A 12,524-nucleotide genomic window follows, 5' to 3' on the forward strand; every position below is an offset into this window, starting at 1 on the left:
TCAACTGATTCTTAATAGCTATTGCGGTGAGTGTGTGAGAGCGAGAGAGCAGCTTTAACGCAATTTTCTTCAATGTTTACTCGCACTACACTGAAGAAAAAAACAGCTTCAACATTCATTATCCGATCGGAAAGGATATGTTAATACCAGCCGCAATGTAAGCAATTCGCCATTGATTTTTGTTCGCTTTTGAGTTGCAGTAAAAAGTATTGCAATATCTGTTCTGCATCCGCCAATTTTCAATCAATTTCGCCAGCATCTGTCAACACACACACACACACATATACATACGCACACGCACACAGACGTGAACAAACAGCGACTGTAATAAACAGCAATTTAAGCTCACAGAAAAACTGCGCTACAATTGCTTTTTATTGTCCATGCTGTAGCTGTTGCTGCTGTTACTTGTTGTTGTTGTTATTGTCGTTGTTGTTGTTGCGGTTGTTGCTGGCTGACCCGCGCTCCTTTCGTTACTGCTATTTGCATAAATTGGCCCGACCATGGCGAAAGTTATGTTGACCAAGCAAGACGGCAGAGGGCGTCATGGAAAAAAAAAAAAAAAAAACAAAAAACAAAAGGAACAAAAATGGAAAACAACAAAAGACATACAAAAAAGAAAGCAACGAAAACATCTCAACTTACAGTGCTAACAGAGCTGTAGGCAAATGCTTAACATAACTGCGTGTCAGTTAACATAGCAAAATATGTTGAATAAACGAATTTCTTCTATTGTATTATGTTAAAATGTAATTTATATTGCAAATATTTCCAAGAAACGTTAAAAAACAAACTATGCATAAATCCTTTCATTTAATTTCTTTTCTTTTTTTTACGCTCATAAAATCAAAATATTTTCCATACCAGCGTGTCGATGAAACTTCGCATTATGTGATCAAGCATTTCCCATTGTCTGATATTGGAATTTTGTTAGGCAGATGGGCTGGGAGAGAGAGAGAGAGGGAAAAGGCTGCAGTGCAGCTGTTGCTCACATAGCTGACCCGCCACAATGCCCATAGTGCCGTTATGCCCCGTTAAGGCTGTGGCCATGTCCATATATATACATAACCTCAATTTCCGACACATTTTTTCTTGCCTCTGAATGGCAGCTTGTTGTCATAACGGATTCCTCCTCGTTCGCTGTTGTCCACACAGAATGCCAGGCCGCCCGCCTCCCCTCTCGCTCGCTCTCACTCACTCCATTCACATACGCATTGATTGGCCCACGTCTTATTAGGCCTGTGCGTGTGTGTGTGTGTGTGTTTACATTTTACACTGTTTAACAAAACGACACTTAATGTTATGATAACCGACATGTTTGCTATTATGGATACTATTCGTTTTTAACAGTTATTTTTGCTGCCCTGAGAAATTACTTTAAGCTAAACTCTGACATGAGTCAATACTCAGAGCTTAACATGTTGCCTGCTGTTAGTTAACAGCGCTCGCTGCTGCTATGCTTAAGCAGCTCCTTCAGCTCTCTCGCTCTCTCGCTCTTTCTTTCTCTTTCGAAATTCGACTTATTTCACACAGAAATTGTTGCTGCTAACACAATTACATTACCATTGCGATATGGATTACGATAGCGATAAAGATTACGATAGACAGTTACTATTGCTCAGCGTCGCATTCATAGCACAATGGCTGTCGCTTGCGCTTTGTTGAGCATACTTCGCACTGTCGCTGATGTGATTGAAATCAACTATTGTTCATTCCCCTTAGCCCCTCGCTCCGTCCCTTTCCATTCCGGCTGCTGGCTGCGCCGCGTCGCCTGGCCATTGTCTACGGCCTAACTATGTCAGTTAATCTGCAGTAGCTCGAGTAACTATGTGGCATAGAAAACTATTTAAGAACTTTCATCCAGCTGGCGATATATGTATGTATGTATGTATAAATTTATGAAAGTGTATTTGCAGTGTTTGGCTAACGTTGTTTATTTACCTATTTGTATATTTTATTAACTGCTGTTATTCTGCCTTGCAATAACATAGCAACAATGCCAGCGAGCGGAGGAGTGAGTGCAAGAGGGACAAATATGCCAACAGGATGAGCAGTCAGCGCGCGAGCGAGGGAGAGGTGAATAGACAGCGCACTGTCAAGCCCCATATGCATATTTATGTTTCTGCCTGAGCGCAACTGTAGTTTGAAGAGTGCAGCATGTGTGAGCATATTAGTTGGCACACAGCGTATGCTCGGCCGTGCCTATTGCGCCCTACAGCGTATTCGTGCATTCGCGCTGCCCGAGCTGCTGTGTTATATGCAATACATATGTAACTATGCTGTCACATTAACTGACACATACATAGCTGCCCCGTAGAGATTTCCATATGCAGAAGGGTGTTCGAGCAGTCGCTTACGTTGCAACTCTGGCGCTTGACTTGTCAGCTTGAATACATACAACGTTGCTTATGCGTGCATGTGTGTGGGTGTGCGTGTGTTTGTGTATGTGCGCCGCCACAAACCGTTTTGGCATACCAGAATATCAGCAGCAGGCGTCACAGTGGGCACTTGCCCACACTTATGTGTTTGTGTTTGTGTTCGTGTTGGTGTTGGTGTGTTTGTGTTTTGTTGCTGGACTTGAATTCGGATTTGAATTTGGATGTGGATTTCGACTTGGCCAAGCTGCTTGTTATTTGCCTGGCATTTTATTATCAACTATCTAATTGGCTCAACTGTGGACAGTAGAAGGAGCAGCAGCAGTGGCAACAGCAGGTGGGCGGCGGACGACTGGGCGTGACAGCTCGACGAGACAGGGAAGACAGTCAAGGCTTTAGTTATGGCTATTATTAAATAGCTGGCCTTGACGCTTGCACTATGGCAGCGATGTGCGTGTGTGTGTGTGTGTGTGTAGCAGCAGCACAGGTGGGCGTCAGGAGTACCTGTGTAGGCGGTGCGGGGGCGTGGTCCGCATGGCAGACTGTCAGCTATAGAATTGCTGACATGCATTCAGCATGAAACTTTGTATGGGACACACTTCAATGCAAAGTGTCTGAATGGAGCAGTTGGCAATAGTTCCAAGTTTGTGTGTGTGTTTGTGTGTGTGTGTGTGTGGCATGCAGTGAGATACATTTGCCTGCAACATGCCGTAGCGCTTTTTGACGTCCTTTGCCACACGCTGTTTGCCCCATCTTAAATTTAAGCAAAGCCCAATTCAAGCGAATCACAAATCACACGAGTGCAAACAAAATGGCGGCAGCATAACTGTATATTAGTGCTGCAAAAGAATCGATATTCCGTAATATCGATACTCACGATATTTTCAGAGAAAAATATCGATAAAAACGATATATCGAACACTTCTTTTAAATGTTAATTTTCTTGCTTAGAAGCTATTATAATATTTATATTAATTATGACTTCTTAATGGATAAAATGGCAACCATTTCAAGATTAAAATAAAAGCAACAGAATCAAACAAAAACAAATTTATTCAACCAAACCAAATTATTTTTCATTAACTTAAACCTAAAACAGCAATTCATTAAAGCTCAAATTCACTATGCTCCTTAAAATTATATTATAATAATAACAAAAACAATTGCCTCCATGGCAGTTTGAAAAAAAAAAAGAAATTAAGACAAAACCCATTGGTTTTTATTAAAAAAAAAAAATAGTTTGTTTACTGTTTCCGGTTTTAATGACGCCCTTCTGGAATTAGCAATCATTCCCGCTTTGCTAAACATCCTCTCGCTCTCAGAGGACGTTGCCTCATATTTTTTATTTACGAAGTGCAAAATGCTACCGGACTTGGGTGCCAATTCACTCTCTTGCAGCGATGGATGCATGCGTGTTAAGTGATTTTTAAGGCTTTTGGTATTTCCACTTGTTTTGCAGACCTTAAAGCAATTTCTGCACACCGCACAACCATCCTTTCCTTTTTCAAAATATTTCCACACTTCGGATTTTTTTGGGGCTCCCACGGTCTTATTTTCTTCATCGGAGTCCACCCTCGCCGCGCTTAAAACACACAAGCTATGACTCCAAGCTTTTCCAATAGGATATATCAATTGTACTTACGTTTTCTTCCCAAAAACTGATCCATTTTTTTCTTTCTATTGCAATTAAATTAAATCAATCAATTTGTATACAATTTAGCAAAATTAAATAAATACGCTTCTTACACAGTTAAAACCAACGCCAAGAATAACCATTTTTTTTTCTTCGATATATCGATACTAAGAAACCCATATCGATCTTTTGCCAAAATTCGAAAATATCGATTATAACGATTCCGATCCGATATTTTTGCAGCACTACTGTATATTCATGCGATATAGAAATAGACATGTCCATCACAGTCAGTCCAATGTGATTGTAATCACTCAATCAATCAAATCATGTCGGACTTATATCCTTCGCCTCAATCACATCAATCAGAGTCAATTGAATGTTATTCTAGAGACACCAGTCAATGAATCATTCTTTCAATGAATCAGTCAACTATGCACCCAATCTCTATATTCATGGTTCAATAGCTGTTATCGATAACTCTGTCGAAATATTTGATGACAAATATTATGAACATATATATTACCAAATATATGAGATTTATCGATAAGATTATCAATATCAGAAACCTAAATATTCTTTGAACATGTTGAGAAAATTTGTGTGCTATCGATATCGATTATTCAGGTTATCTGTTATGGCGTATATCAAATGATTGGTGTAGGTATGCAATTAACATAAGTAGAGATGAATTCCAACTATGTGTGCCTCTGATCGTTATCGATAGCATATCGATTACGAAGTTTATCGATTACCAAGTATATCGAATGGTTAGTGCTAAGTTCAGCTCAAGCCCATTCTTATATTCAGATGCGTGTGTATGCGTCTATGCATGTGTGTGTGTGTGTGTGCGTATGGATGCGTGTTCGTGCGTGTGTATCGCACCTTTATTTTTAGCATCGAATCGATACGGCAGTTTAACGCTTGACTGCATTTCTGTACCAAACGACGAGGACGAGGGTGTGACATACATTTAGAATCGCGTTTTTTATTTTTACCTTCAGCTCATTTGGCAGTTGTCTTGAATACTAGAGGCTGGCGCTATTTATAGAGCATCCCAGCAATATGGCAGAGCTTTTCGTCTTGTCAGTTTGATCCACTTGCGCGCTGGCTCTCACTGATTGATTTGGCTGGCTACTTTTTCATCCAGCTGTCTGGCAGCCATGCCATGCCCTTTGAGATCCTAGAAATCGGCTTATGGTCCATTGGTCGGCTTAGAGTGTCGGAAACCTAATCAAATTCAGCTGTGTGACAGGCCAAGTCTATCTAACAAATGCAGGCAAAATGCTACGAGTCTTTCTATTTCATCTTGAAACTTAACATAGATCACTGCACTTGTAATCTTAACAGTTTCTCATTAACATGACTTATAAAAGTACTTAACCTTGCTCTGTAAGCTGGCTTCACTCTGACATGTTCTCCAATTGTGCTGTTTACTATGCTGTTACCTGTTACTAACAGTTAAAATTGCTGTTAATAACAGACTCCCATAGCTTCACTAAAATTAACCATAACAGCGCTGGCTATTAATCTCTTATCTGTTGGATATCGGATATTGTTAGTGTATATATCTGTAAGCTGTGACAGCTTATTCTTTACATATGATAAATATCCTATATTTTATCTGTCGCCTTAACAGCTGTTCATTAACATTTTCTATAGCAAATCAATTCTATAAGACTATTAAGCATTTAATAGCTGCACTTTAATACTTGAATTGCAACAACAACAACTATACATCATATGTATATATAGATTACCGCAACATATCTGCGGTTGTGGGCAGTGGTCAGCACATACCCTGTAAGATAGCCCCATAGGGTATTTTGACTAGCTGATAAATATGTTATCTGAGCTCAAATTTATGCCTAAGCTGAATTTGATAAATGAATGAAGAAGATTTAGACAAAATGAATGAGGAATGAGCCTTAGGATAGTCTTATTCTATATACATATACATACATACATAGATACTCTATATGAAACTCAATTTCAGTAAAACCAAAAGCTAAAACAGAGCGAGAGAAAGAGAAAGCAAGTGATAAACATTTGAGAGCTAAAATGTGAAAATAAATTGTAGCTAGTCGCGCCATGTTTATGTATGTGTGTGTGTGAGTGTTCATGTGTGTGTGGTCAAAATAGTTGTTGTTGTTGTTGTATAGCTGAACATGGGCCATGGCCAATTGCTACACTTCCGTTAAGCAACATTTTTGCTTCAATTTGGTGAATTAGGTCTTAAAGCGTAATTGAGTGAACATTTTCACTGAGGCATAAGTGGGGAAACAGGTGGGATGTATATATATATACATATATATATATATATATTTGTGAGCGAGTGTGTGCATTTGGCCATACTGATTGTAATGGTGGTTGAAGCCAGCGTAAATCAACTTTGGCAACAGCTAAGCGCTCTTGGCGACAATAAAAAACGGAAGCTCCGCCATGAACCGGAAATGTGACAGCCATTGATCACGCTATGTATATATATATATATGTGCGTGTGTGTGTATGCATGCATGTTTGTTTACACATTGTGCATATTGACTTTGTGTGTGTGTGCGCTGTTTATTTGAAAATGCTATTGACTAGCGGGAAATTCTGTGAAATATGTGTGTGGAAAATGCAACCAAATGAAAAATGTTTTGGGAAAATCTTTGAACTGCGTATGCAGTCAAAGCAAGTTGTAGTAGTTAGTTGGAACTGGATAGTCAACAGTTTGGATTGTTGCACAGTTTTCCACGAAAATCCGTTGAAAATGTCAAGAAAATTCTTTGAAATTAAAAGTAAAATTTACGCAAAAATAATGTTATCTGTGGATAAGAAATAAATTTAAAGATATCTGTTTTGATGGCTTTTGAGTATAAGAGCTGCGTATTAAAGCTGAGCATAAGATCTGAGTACAAGGACTGAGTATAAGAGCAGAGTATAAGATATTTATTTTGTGAATTTTTTTCTTCTGTTTTGATTACTTCTGTAAGTATAAGTATAAAAGCTGATTATAGAAGCCTAGTATAAGAGCTGAGTATTAAATCATAGTATAAGAGCTGAGTATTAAAGCTGAGCATAAGATCTGAGTATAAGAACTGAGTATAAGAGCAGAGTATAAGATATTTATTTTGTGAATTTTTTCTTCTGTTTTGATTACTTTTGTAAGTATAAGTATAAAAGCTGATTATAGAAGCCTAGTATAAGAGCTGAGTATTAAAGCTGAGCATAAGATCTGAGTACAAGGGCTGAGTATAAGAACAGAGTATAAGATTTATTTTTAAATATTTTTTCTCTTTTCTGATTGATGCTGAGTATAATGTTTAAGAGCAGAGCATAAGAGCTGGATGTTTATTTGTTGACTTTTTATTGTGTTCTGATTACTGGTATAAGCATAAGTATAAGAGCTGAGTATGAGCTGAGAATAAAAATTGAGTATAAGCTATTTATTTATAGACTTTCTTCACTGTTCTGATTGATTCTGAATATAAGAGCTGAGTAAAAGGTATATGTATATTTGTTGGCTTTTGGTAATGGAATACACCAAATGTTTGATTTTTGGCCATGAACTATTCGAAACGAATGATCTTTGCTCCCAAATGTTAACAGCTTCGATTTGGGTTTCAAAACCAACTGAAATTCAACTTCTCGAATCAAATACAAAGGTGAGATTAGAGGATAGGCAGGAGGCCGAGAAGGCAAGCAGGCAGGCAGGCAGGCAAGTGGGCAAGTCTCATAATTCCCAAATGTATCGCTTAGACACACACAGACATACAAACGCACACTCAGACGTACAGACGTACAATTTTCAAAATTCATCCAGAAGCAAGAGCTCGACCTGAGTCATACCCTGAATTCTTGAATATGAGAGTTTTGCGAATTTAAATGAAACAGGAACCAAATCTGTCAGAGTCTTTATATATAATCCTAATTGGGACTATCAGCTAAGTAGAGAGTAGAGTAGAGTAGAGAGAGATTTCAAGTTATGATTGCTTGAAAGTTGATTGAAAGGCTGATTGAAGACGATTCTCTTGCAAGCCTTGGCAGTGTGAGTGTGTGTGCATGAGTGTATATACATATATCTGAGTAGATCAACTGGTATTGCCCTTTATGTATGCAACAAAAGCTGTTTGCAATGATTAACACCGTCTCTCTGCGTAGGCTGCCGGGTATTTGCTAGTCGAGCAGTCCCAACTCGGGGACTCTTAGTTGTTTCACTCTGCAGCACTCAATCGTAACTGAGCAGCGCTGTAACTGTATATCTGTATCTCGCTCTTTCTGTCTCTCTGTGTGTATGTGTGTGTGTGTAGCTTGTGTACATTTGCAGCTAAATCACGTACTGAGCAAATGTGCTACTAATGAGCAGCAGAGAATGCGCTGCTTGCCTCAATGCGAAACGTTGCTGACTAATCTCACTGATTTTACAAATGATTGTCAAGCATGTCTGTCCAGCTGTCTGTCCGCCTGAACAAGTGTAGAACAATGTGTACTACAAACACACACATAGAAAGAGAGAGAGAGAGAGAGAGAGAGAGGCAGACTCAGGTACAGAGCGAACGCACACTGGACAATGGCTGGCATTTAATCATTTGATTCAGTCGTGCGTTCTGTTTGCCCTTCATACTCTCACTCTCTCTCTGTCTCTGTCTCTCTCTCTGTCTCTGTGTGTATTGCTGTCAACAGTTACTAAAAATAATCGAAGCACAATTCATTGAGCTCAAATTCACACAGCTAACAGCATAAATAAACAATGCGCCCATTGAATAGTTCAGCTCAGGCAAATTTTGAGCTTTGAACTTGTTCAGTTTGAGGTTTTCCTTTAGCAACATTTAAGAAAATTGCAAAGCATATAGGTTTCTTTCTTCATACATATATATTTAAGCAGTACTTACCTGGGATCTCAGCTACTCTAAGTTGATTCAGCTAATCATCTATAATCTATGAGAACCCTAACATTGAACTATGTATGACTTGAGCGATGATTAATTGCTGGCTATACTTGATTGGACTGGCTATAAAGCTTAGGCTTATCTGATATCGATAAGGAATTACGACATGAAGGTAAAACTAAAGAAAACTGAAGCAGAAAAGAGAGAAATAAATAAGACTTAAGGTAGTAATAAAATAGAAAGTAAAATAGGTAACATTGCTCTAGAAGGGAATTATTGATAACGATAAACGAAGCAAAGGCCTATCGAAACATTCCTGCTACATAAGATGGAAGCACTTCCAAAGAGAATAGCTGCATATACTTCAATACTTGAGCTGAGTCTAGCATGATTTGCTTGATCTCCTGTGCTATGTTTAAACAACTAATCGATTAATCGATTTATGAGAAGTAATCGTTTACTTGAATGAAGGAGTTAAGTGTGAAGTCTTTACAAAGAGAAACGAGAGACAGGGAGAGAGAGAGAAACAGAGAGGCAGACAGTTAGACAGCTCAAGATTGATTCGATAGTTGATATCGATAAATAGTATGTATAGTATATTCTATCCTATACTTTTTACTACCTCTTTCATAAATATACTAACCTAACCAATATGCCCGCTTATAGCATTTTCACTGGGTATAAAGTAACTCGTCTACAGTCAATTAGAGTTCTGAGAACTACTTAATCTTAGTTAAGTATTCTCAGTTAAGTCCTTTTGCATTGATTGCCAAACAAACCACTCAGAATGAAGCAAATTTCTGTTTTCATTTTAATTCACGAGCCTCTCGGCCTTGCGGTTCTTATTGAATTAAAGGGTGAGAAAAATCTCAATTTCATTTACCTGAAATTCACTTCCCTGAATTATAATTGGCATCGTTGAATGCCTCATTAATAAAGCGCGCGAGCGAAGGCGCACGGAACGAGCGAGCGAGCGAGCGAGCGAACGAATGAACGAACGAAATGAACGAGTGAGCGAATTAATTTAATAAAATTATCTACCCACTCAATTACGCTCATCATTTACCATATTTAGTTATATATAATATATATGGTATGTATATGTAATGATGATTCGATGATTCGATGTCTTTGTGCTACGATTCGCATGAAAATAGTTATAGTCTCTCTCACTTGTTTTCTAGCCAGCTGTCTCTTTCGCGTTTCTCTATATTTGTCTCTATATACTCTATCCCAAATCTCTATCTCAAAAGATCTAAGCAACATGTGAAACCGTAGAAGCGCATGATAGTAATGCTTTCTCTCTCACTCCTTCCCTAGCAATTGCCCTGCTCTCTCTCTCTTCTCTCTTTCTCTGCTTTTCTCTGAGTCCCTATATATCGGTTTCTATATCAAAACTATCCCAAATATGTTTCTCGAATCGAAGTCTTTGTGTTAGATGTGATGCGGACTCGAATAATTATTTTTATTGCTATCTCTCTCATTCGCTCCCTAGATAATTCCCTCTTATCAGCTATCATATTTCGCATTATTTTATTATGTTAATGAAATGTTCAATAAATAAAATTAAATAAAATATACCAAATTAAAATAATTAATATTTTATTTAATTTAATAATATGTCATTCTAAATGGAAGCCTATTCAAAAGTTCCTTAACTCTAATACTTCTAAAAAAAAAAAAATAATAACAAAATGAAGCCAGTTGTGAGCTCCATGGATCTACAAAAATATGTCAGGTGCTCTTATTTTTAATTAATATTAAAAATATGGTATGTATATATATAATATAATATGGTAATATAGAGATTTATATATGTATGTATTACATTTGTAAGTTAAGTTATCTAAGCTATATATGTATGTATATATATTATATATTTGACCAAATTCAGCTCAAAAAATTCTTAAAATTTATGGCATAGCTTAATTATTTAATTTGCATATGATATTAAATAAATGTATATTGTCATGCTCTTCTAAATATTTTCAATATATAAAAAAAAAAAATGAAAATATTTTAATAAATTGTGTTCAAATATATAGTTTTTGTCAATATAAATAGATTGCTCTCAAATTTATATACTCACATTTTTAGGCTGTGTTTCGTCCTGGTTTCAGATTTAACTCAAATGATTTTTATTTTTTTTTTTATTAAATTTTTTTATTTTATGCGCGCCGCGTTTGATTTTTGTTTTATTTTTAGTGATTAAATTTATGCTGCTTTAAGGTTTTGCTTTTGTTTATGTTTTTTATTTTGTATTTTTTATTATTTTGTTGTTGTTTTTATTTTGATCTTAAGTTCTGTTTGTTTGCTTGACTATTTTCCAAACTATTTGCTTTTACTATATATATATATTTGATTTAAGTTTATGTTTTTATTTTAAGAGAATACAACAATGCTGAACACGAACAACAAATGCAACAACAATAATTCATCAACTGTTATTATATGTAAATATATATATGTGTATATCTTTGTATCTGTCGTAATATTTGCTGTTTATAGTTGAAATATAGATATTCTCTTACTCTCTCTCTCTCTCTCTCGCTCGCTTTCTCTTTCTCTCCCTCTCTATCGCTATCTCTGTCTGTTGTACTGTAGGTTCGGCTTTCAGGTAAGTTTCGTTGGGTTTGCTGATCGTTTCTTTATCTCTAATTTGTACCTTGGGGTTACGGTCTATGTAGGTACGACTGTAGCACTGTGGGCACTTGCTATATGCGACCATCAATAGTAACAACAAAAAGCAACAACAAAATTCATTTATAATTTATTTTTTTAACACTTGACACCACAAAAAAAAAAAAAATGTTGATGAAAAAATTTGGATTTTTTTTCGATTCTGCGATTTTTTGAATTTTTTGTTTCGATTTTTTTAGTTCGGCACAAGAAAAAAAATGACTTGAAGTTGGCCAAAAACTTGTTGCACGTTCAACATGTGTGGGGCAGGCTTGTGTATGTGTGTGTGCGACTGGTGTGTGTGTGTGTGTGTGGGTGGGGGGCGACTGGCGGTGGGGCAGGGCGTTTGTTAGTTGTTCGTTTGGCTGCCTCGTCGATTGCTGCTGTTGTGTGCTTCTTCTTCTTCTTCTTCCTCAGCTGCTTCTTCGGCGTTGTCGTCGTTGTCGCTTCTGCTGCTGCTGTGGCTTGTGGCACACAACCTTTTGGCTTGGATGTTGCACAGCATCTGTTGCGCGGCACGCTGCCCGACTAACGAGCCAGCCTCGTCTGCCTTGGCATCGAGCGTCCGCGTCAGCGTCAGCGTCAGCGTCAGCTTCAGCTTCACTCTCGCTCTCTCTCTCTCTCTCTCTCTCACTCTATCTCGCTCTCTCGCTGACAGAGCTGCGATGTTCGTCCTTGCTGTATTGGGGGCGCCTTCGTCAACAAGTGGCAACTGTAAAAATATATATAACACAAGCCCCACGTTGCACAGTTGACTAATCGCTGCCGTTTGTCTGCGCCGCCTTTTATAGCTGCTCCCAGCTGAAGGACATCAGCAACGACGTCGACGTCGACGCTGACGGCGGCAGCGGCAGCGACAACGACGTTTCAGCAACAGGCAACCAGGTGATTCGAAGCTCTTGGGATTTGGCTTTGCCCTGTCTCTATATGCGTGTGTTTGTGTGTATGCGAGTATGTGTATGT

General features: G+C 37.8%; 1 protein-coding gene across 2 annotated transcripts in view; it reads right to left on the reverse strand.

Moving 5' to 3' along the window:
* The window catches only part of rsh (Rap GTPase activating protein radish), a 151,266-nt gene extending 138,952 nt beyond the window's left edge, over positions 1-12,314 (reverse strand). For both annotated transcript variants that reach the window (XM_089474468.1, XM_089474467.1), the window contains exon 1: positions 10,972-12,314. The gene's annotated coding sequence lies outside the window, so the exon portion shown is untranslated. The remainder of the gene's footprint in view (positions 1-10,971) is intronic.
* Between the last annotated feature and the right edge of the window lie 210 nt (positions 12,315-12,524).

This window comes from Drosophila arizonae, chromosome X (genome assembly GCF_054131065.1).
Source record: "Drosophila arizonae isolate 15081-1271.41 chromosome X, UAZ_ARI_1.0, whole genome shotgun sequence".
NCBI lineage: Eukaryota > Metazoa > Arthropoda > Insecta > Diptera > Drosophilidae > Drosophila > Drosophila arizonae.